Genomic DNA, 8,969 nt, shown 5'->3' with positions numbered 1-8,969 from the left:
ATATATATATATACATATATGTTTATTTATTTATTTATTTTGAGCTAGAGTCTCACTCTGTTGGTGGCCCAATCTCAGCTTGCTGCAAACTATGAACTACTTTCATAGTTGATAGATCAAGGAGAGCAGGTTTAAGTGTGTTTGAATTTGGCAGTGCCATTAGTGGACAATTTGAGAATAAGTAACCATATTGTCAGGGCTAGGAGAAGGGGTAAAGGTGGAAGTTTGTGCTGGGGATATGTAAGTAAGAAAAAGTCTTATCTAATGCATCATCAAGTTAAAAGACAATGTCTAAATTTGATGTATCAAGATATAATGTATAAGTGCATTATTTATAAATATGAAAGTTACTAACAAGAAGAACTGACACTGTCAAAGAGTTGGGTATAATAGCTTCCAGTTGGAAAAAATGGCGCAGAGGACTGTGTCATTTCTATTATAAATGTTATTGTACTCCATTGCCTTATTTAAAAAATGGATATAATAATAGTACTTACTTTATATGGTTGTGAGGATTAAATAAGATAATTTCCATGAAAGGCTAAAAACAGTGCTTGGAACAAAGTAAAAACTCAATAGCTATTAACTATTATTACTAATACTTTTAAAATTACTTAACATACGCATACATTATTTTGGTTAAACTTTTTTTAATTTTAAAAAAGTGAGGAGTTGACATCACTGAGCAAAGATTACTGTTTACAGAATCTAGTTAGATTGGATTTTTTTAGGTTAGTTTCCTAAATTCAGTTAGTTTTAGTTTAGTTTTTTTAAGATTAGAAAAACAAGTTTATAATGTAAGGGGCTGATGGGTAAGACCTGGTGAAGTGCAAGAGGCTTAAGGTTTAGAAAATAAAATATATAATTGATAAAATAAGATCATGCAGGAGGCAAAAGAAGTTGAATTTTAAAGTCGATGGAGTATTTTCGTTGCTTTTAAAAAGTATCCCCCTAGATTGTGACATCTTTGAGATCAGTGTCTTGCTAATCTTGTCAGTCACCTAGAACATATCATAGTACCTAAGACAAAGTTGGCATACCATAAATATTTATGAATGAATGAGAGTGAAAAATAAGAATGAATCTAGATGTCCTCTTTTGTCTTGAGTGGAGTTAGCTGAATTGTTGTATTCATAATAAAAAAATAATAAGAGTAATAGATTTGATTTGGGAAGAAGACGATGAGTCCATATTTGGAGATGTTGAGTTTTGAGTTGCCTGTAGAGATATCCAACAGAGATTTAGAAGTTTGAGCAGAGGTCAGGAGGTATATTTGGGATCCATGAGCACATAGGTAGGCATCAAAACTCAGAATTTAATTGTGTAGGATTCTTAGTTACAAACAACAGAAACCACACTGGATATTTTAAAAGGAGAAAAGAAAGTTACAAAAAAGATATTGAATATCACAAATAATTTTCAAGAGGGCTGGAGAACTAGCGTCAGGTCACAGATAGAAATAGGATCCAAAATCCTGCCATAGAACTGGTATGGTATTACTGCCACTAGATATTGGAGATTGATTGCAGCCCTGTTGCCAGTGGTGTCCCAGGAATTTACCTTTCTACAACCACTGTCTCTTGGGAGTTCTTATGATTGCTATTCCACATTGAGTATATATGATTGGTAGTCCCAGTTATACACCTTTATCCTGCCCTAGCTATAAGGAAAACTGAGAAAGATAATTCCTACCTTATTTTTTTCTTTGAGGGAGAAGTCAAACATTAACTTCTGCCAAGGTTTATAAGATGGAGAAATTATCTGAATATGGGAAAAGGATCCAGATACTAGCCATGATAATAAAGGTTTACTATAGAGGACACAGAATGAAAGGAGAAGAGAGTCAAAGATGTAACCCTAGGGGAAGACCAATATTTACATGGTGGACAGAAAGAGAACCCAACAAAAATCACAGAAGGACAAAAGGAGTAGGTTGAGAATTAGGAGAGCTAGTTATCATGAAAGTCAAGGAAGAAGAGATTTACAAAGGTCAATATTGTCAAAAGGAACAAAGAGATCAAATAAGATAGAGCTGTTGGTAATTTTCTTAAGATCAGTTGCAGTGAATAGATTGGGGATAAAGGAGGAAAATTCAAAGATTGAGGAGAGAATGGTGGTAAACAAGTAAAGTCAGATACGAACCAGTCTTTAGAAACTTTGGTTACGCAGGAAGAGGAAAGCCAGGATATAAAAGAAAATGAGTAAAATAAATATGTTTTGTAAAATAGGAAGGCCTTTTGGCAGTGAAGTCCAATTTAGTTAAATGTATTGAGTTTGAGATGTTGGCAAAGTTGTGGACAGGCAGACAAAAACTTGTTTGAAGCATAGGTAAGAGAGGTCAAAAAAAGGATCTTTAGCTCAGAACTGAAGATTATTTTCATGGTAGTCATACTTGAAACTTAAACAGTGGAAGTGCTATCTGAGAGAGTAGAAAAGGAAGAGGAAAGGCCTGAAACAGGAAAGTGCCTAGTTAGGATGTGGGTGCAGAATAAAGGAGTAGAGAGGAAAATGGTAGGTGAACTTGGCACATGTAGTGCTATGGTTTGAATGTTTGTGTCCCCCTAAACATTCATATTGGAACTGAAGACCCAACACAATATATTAAGAGGTGAGGCCTTCAGGAGGTGGTTAGGCCCTTATAAAACGGCTTGAAGGAGGGAGTTTGTCCATTTTTAGCCCTTCTGTTCCTTCTGCCATGTAAGGACACAGTTTTCATTCCCTCCCGGGGACACAGCGACAAGATGTCATCTTGGAAGCAGACAGCAAACTCTAACGACACTGAACATGCCGGTACCTTGATTTTGGATTTTGGACTGTGCAAAATACATTTCTATTATTTATAAATTACCCAGTCTAAGGTATTTTGTTATAGCAGGAGCAATGGACTAAGACACAGGGTGACTCTGAAAAGGTGGACTGAAAGGGCTTTGGAGAAAGGAGTAAGTCTGGGGCCAGAGTAAGTCTAAGAGATGGTCACCAAAAGGTTTGGTGAAGAAGAGGGTCATGATCGCCTCCCAGGGGGCGATTTTAGTGAAAGAGGAAATAAACTGAAACCAGGATGCAAGAAGTTAACAAAAGGCTGCTGCAGTGTTCTGAACTGCTACCTCAGTGGGAGCTATTTAGCTAAGGCTAGTGGTTTAATATACCCAAATGAAACATTTAACAAAGTAGATGATCCTCCTAAACAAAATGTCTAACATAGTAATAAAATGAAACATAGGCACAAAACAAAAAAGTTTAGTTTCCCTGACAACCATATCTTAATGTGAAACTGAGGGTGGTGAAACCCAAGCTAGAGAGGAAAAACGTAATTGTCAGTATTTATCATGTTAGTGGCATGGCGAAAGCATATGCTCTGGAGTCAAACCAATTTGTTTTCATCCTGGCTATGGTGTATGACCTTGACTCTGAACTTCTCAGGGACCTAGTCCTGATCTGCTCTCATAAGTTGTTCTCACATGTAAGGCATGTAGGAATAACACTTAGCAGAGAGTAGGTAAACAAGAAATCTTCGATATTGCTGTATTATTACTAGACAGGTCATTGGAATCCAACAAATGATATCTCCTAAAATGTAAACCAAGAAGTAAATGTGTTAATCTCAATTTAAGAAAGTACAGTTGCCTAAGTAGACTACAGGTTTTTGCTAAGAAGCTGCAGTGGACTATAAGGATACGTAGAGCCCAAAATCGTATTTTTAAATCCCTGAAGTTCTGTGAGTGAAAGTGAAAATTCAAGATCACAACAATTATGGCAAAGCTTTTCATACTTGCATATCTTGAAGGCATCTTAAATTCAATATGTACAAAACTAAATTCGTGATTTCCTCTTGTTTCCGTTGGTAGACCCCCCTCCTGCCCCCCACCCAGGTAGTCTCATATTTTAAACCAGACACCTGGGAATCACCCTTGGGTATTCTTCTTGTCTCATCCCCATGGCCAACCTGTTGCTAAGTGCTGTCCACTCCTTTCTATCGCTACTGCTGTTGCCGGAATCCAGGCCATCTTCCTGTTCTTCTGCAACAGCCTCTCACCTGAGCTCTCCGCTTCCATCTGGCCTCTCACCATTCATTCTCCACACAGAAACCAGAGTAACAGTTTAGTTCATCTTACTTCCCTGCTTGAAACCTGACCAGGGTATGGCATAAATATCTAAATGATTTTTGATTTCCCAAAGAATTAACCAATTGCCTTACCACCAATTATTAAATAGGCCTTCCTCCTGCCATTGACTGTGAAGTGGTACACATATTTATTAGACATTTTGGCATAGGGTTGTAGGAAATCTGTTTCAATCCATTGATTTACCAGTACCATGCTGCTGAAATTAATAAAGATTTATAGTAGATTTGTACATTTTTAATGTCTAGTTTGGCTTATTTTCCGTAATTCAATGGATAATTTTTATACGCAGATTTTGTCAAGCATTCAGTTTATGTAAGTGCCAATTACATATCTATCTGTTTAGCACAACCACAAAATAAATGGTTTACATCAATTATTGTATTAATAATACCCAAATGCAATCTCATCTAAGTAACTTCTAGTATAACTGCTAACAATATATAATTAACATAATTATAATGCTATGTATATAGCAATATTCCCATAATATATCAAAAGATGGCTAGCTTCTTTTCTGTAAATCTGGCACAGAATTAAAATTATGTAGCCTAATATTCAGCACCAATATCATGAAAATGACTAGGAAGTGCCTGACTGTACTTAGTATTCTGCATAAGTTCTAGGCTCCATAATGTTAATTACTTTGACAAGAAAAAGAGCTGTAAAGTAATATATTTCTTGTATACTTCTGCCAAGATATAAACTTCTGGCAAAGTCCAACTATCATAGTTTTTTGGGTTGAAGTTAAAAAAAAAAAAACCTATTATTCCTAAACTTTGCATAACAAATTAGAATACACATACAAAAGAAAGGAAATTAAAAGAAATATGTCTCAAATGTCAATTGCTTCTGCTTAACATTTAACAACTGGTTATTGTCATTTCTTAAAGAACCACATTTATAGATTCTATTTTTCCTTAGTCAATCTGTTTCTTATTTAAAATATTTAAATTATTGAGTAGATTTTCAAGATTCTTTCTAAATCATGTAATGTCCAGAGTTTTAGAATGTTGGTCAAAAAATACTTCATATAATTTTTTTTTTTTTTTTTTGAGACAGGATCTCACTCTGTTGCCCAAACTGGAGGGCAGTGGCTCCATCTCGGCTCACTGCAGCCTCTACCTCCCAGGTTCAAGTGATTCTCCTGTCTCAGTTACCTAAGTAGCTGGGACTACAGGCACATGCCACCACACCTGGCTAATATTTATTTATTTATTTATTTATTTATTGTATTTTTAGTAGAGACCAGGTTTCACCATGTTGGCCAGTCTGGTCTCAAACTCCTGACTTCAAGTGATCTGCCCAGCTCAGCCTCCCAAAGTGCTAGGATTACAGGTGTGAGCCACCACGCCCAGCCAACAAGTCATACAACTTTTAAATACAATTTGCAAATGAAATGTTTCTCTTTATTTATTTATTTATTGTTTTGGAAATGGAGTCTCACTGTTGCCCTGACTGGAGTACAGTGACATGATCTCAGCTTACTGCAGTCTCCGCCTCCTGGGTTCAAGCGATTCTCCTGCCTCAGTCACCTAAGTAGCTGGGACTACAGGTGCATGCCACTACACCCAGATAATTTTTTGTATTTTTAGTAGAGACGGGGTTTCACCATGTTGGCCAGGCTGGTCTTGAACTCCTGACCTCAAACGATCCTCCTGCCTCAGCCTCCCAAAGTGCTGGGATTACAGGCATAAGCCACCATGCCTGGCCTGCAAACAAAATATTTCTAATACACAATACCAACATATTTTTTGTAGAACGTTTTTCCGTGAGGTTTGATTATATAATCTAATCCTGAGAATTAGAAATACCCAGAAAACAGGCAACTTCCCAAGTTATATTGACATTCAGTCTTTCTTAAAGGACTCGATATAAATATCTTTAATTCTGATATGAATTGGATTTTTGTCTAAGTAGCCAACTCCTGATAGCAAAAGATGGCATTTTAACAAGTATTTTTGTGCAGTTTGACATAAGGGATTTTGGATTAAACCAATGCAGCCCTTGGGAGTAAAAAATTGGGAATCTGAATAAACAAGATCATGTAAAACATAGCATTTTGAAGCTTTATGGTAGTGATTTTTGGATGAAAAACTTTTCCTTGAACAATTTCTTTATTCTTTGTTGCAGTAGCTTTTTTTTCCTTCCGGGCCTGAGCAAGTGACTAACTTGTCTTTGATTAGCTAAAGGCACTTCTTTATTATTCATCAAAATGCACAGAAATTTAAAAATGTGTGAACTTGTCAGTAAACCATAAACCATACAACCATATTGAGAAAAGAAGTTATTATAGCTATTATTATAGCTTGTAATTATAATTTTAATCTTTTGTCCCTTAAACTGTCAATCAATATAAATAATTAGGTGTCTACTGTTTCCCAGACATATTCTCTACATATCATTGAAGATTTATTTATTCATTTATTTAGAGAGGGAGTCTCGCTCTGTCGACCAGGCTGGAGTGCAGTGGCACAATCTCAGTTCATTTCAACTTCCGCCTCCCAGGTTCAAGTGATTCTCCTGCCTCAGCCTCCTGAGTAGCTGGGATTACAGGTGTGCACCACGACACCCAGCTAATTTCATTGAGGATTTAGAAAAGAAACTAATGGTACTATTTTTTAGTGTTTTAAATTAGAACATATCTTGACTCATGAAGCTTTAAATTATTATTTTCAGTTTCTCCCCATGAAGCGCTCTCGTCTGACATTTGTTTGGAATCGTGCCACTGCCGGTCTGCACCAGATGTATGTACCATCCTTTCCAATATGATTTTCTGTCGTACTATGTAGTGGATTCTGCAAATCATCTTCCCCACCTAAAAATGTCTGAATGCTAACACAAATAAATTTTATAACATGCAAAAATAAATAAATAAATAAAAAAGAAACTAAAGACAACTTTTTTTTTTTTTTTTTTGAGATAGAGTCTTACTCTGTCACCCACGCTGGAATGCAGTGGTGCAATCAGAACTCACTGCAGCCTCAAACTCCCTGGCTCAAGCCATCCTCCTACCTCAGCCTCCTGAGTAGCTGGAACTATAGGCATGTGGCCTCCATGCCAGGCTAATTTTTTTTTTTTTTTAATTTTCTGTAGAGACAGAGTCTTGCTATGTTGCCAGGGCTGCTCTTGAACTCCTGGCGATCCTCCCGCCTCAGTCTCCCAAAGTGCTGGGATTATAGGTGTGAGCTACCACTCCCAGTCTTCTTTTATTATTTTAAATAAATATTCACAGGTGTAATTACATATTTTTGAAAGAAAACCTTCCAAATTATTTTAGCTTCAGGCCCCAGAAAATATGATCACCCCTGAAAGATAGATAGGAATGAACTAATATTAATTCACTGCTAAACTGATGAGGAAACTTTTAGTAAAGGTAAGACAACTAGCACAAGGTAAAGAAAAAGGCAAGAATTTTAAGGCAGAGCTTGCAAATGCAAATGCTTATTGGCAGGACCTAGTGCAACATACAAATTCGTGACTCCTTGATCAAGGATTTTAATGAATTTCAAGATAGTGATAGCAGAACTTTAAGCCAAGCACAAGTCTCTTCTAAGCATGCAGGCCAGAAGGACTGTCTATGACCCACATGCATGAAGACAGCCTGTGGGCACCATTAGGTAATACAAGCAAGAAAACCTCCAACTAAAAACGCTTGGGTCCTGCTTAAAGGACCCTCAGTGACTTAGCTTGAGTGACAGTTGGCAGGCCAAGCCCAGTGTTGCCACCTTTGTCAATCTATTAAGAGAAGTCAGAAATCTGGATTTCTTTATGCAGTCAGCTGGTTTTTAAATACTGACTATTCATATTATCAAAAGCAAAAAACAAAAACATTGTACAGACCATAACAAATTTGTCTGAGTGGGTTAATCATGGTGTTAAATACAGGCTGCAAACCTTTTTCTGGAATCTTTGCTTCAGAAGCAGAAAGACCTGGATTTGCATCTTGACTTTTTTCTCCACATGGTGACTGTTTGGTCTTTTCTGAGATTTATTTTCCTTATCTAGCTCAGAGCCTGGCATATGGAAAGTGCTCTGTAAAAGCTAGTTCAATATTTCACACTCTCAAACACATAGCTGGTTGTTCTTTGAATTATTTCATTGTCATAGAAGGCACATCTTGTTATAGTAGTAGATATTTTTATTTAAAAGTAAAAACAATTCAGAAATCTTTTTTCCTTTGGATGCTATGTAAGTGGTAGACTAAGGAAATGCCCTCCCTCCAACTCATCTAATCCTTAAACAGAATACAGTTATGGGGCTCACATGCTTATTTTATTTATTGCATAAGAAACTATGGTTAGAAAAATAATCAGACAACCTGGTACTCAAATCAACAGTGAATGTTCAACCAGGTACCAATTTCCTCTGTCTATAAAAGGAAATCTGTGTACCTATTTCTACTGTCTAAAACGGAAACATTTAAAATAACCTAATTCACAGCATTTCTCAAAATTTCATAACCAAAGTCTTGTTCCTAAGAAGTCTGTAAAGATATGATGAAAACTGTTTGAAATGGAAAAATGTTTATATAGATGAATTGTTTTATAGACTTCAATACCATATTAGTCAGCTATTACAATAATAACGTTCCGTACAAACCACTGCAAAACTCAGTGACTTACAACAATTAGCATTTGTTTCTTGCTCACCGATCTTTGGATCTGTTGTGGTTCAAGCTGACCTAGGTTGGACCCAGCTGGGCTAGGCTCCAAGCTGTAGGTTGGGTCCAAGTCTAACCCATGAATTTCTTTTTCTTTCTCTTCTTTCTCTTCTTTCTCTTCTTTCTTTCCTTCTTTCTTTCTTTCTTTCTTTCTTTCTTTCTTTCTTTCTTTCTTTCTTTCTTTC

The sequence above is a fragment of the Colobus angolensis genome, unplaced genomic scaffold (assembly GCF_000951035.1).
Source record: "Colobus angolensis palliatus isolate OR3802 unplaced genomic scaffold, Cang.pa_1.0 Scaffold134, whole genome shotgun sequence".
Classification (NCBI taxonomy): domain Eukaryota; kingdom Metazoa; phylum Chordata; class Mammalia; order Primates; family Cercopithecidae; genus Colobus; species Colobus angolensis.
Note: the sequence above shows the minus strand (reverse complement) of the source record.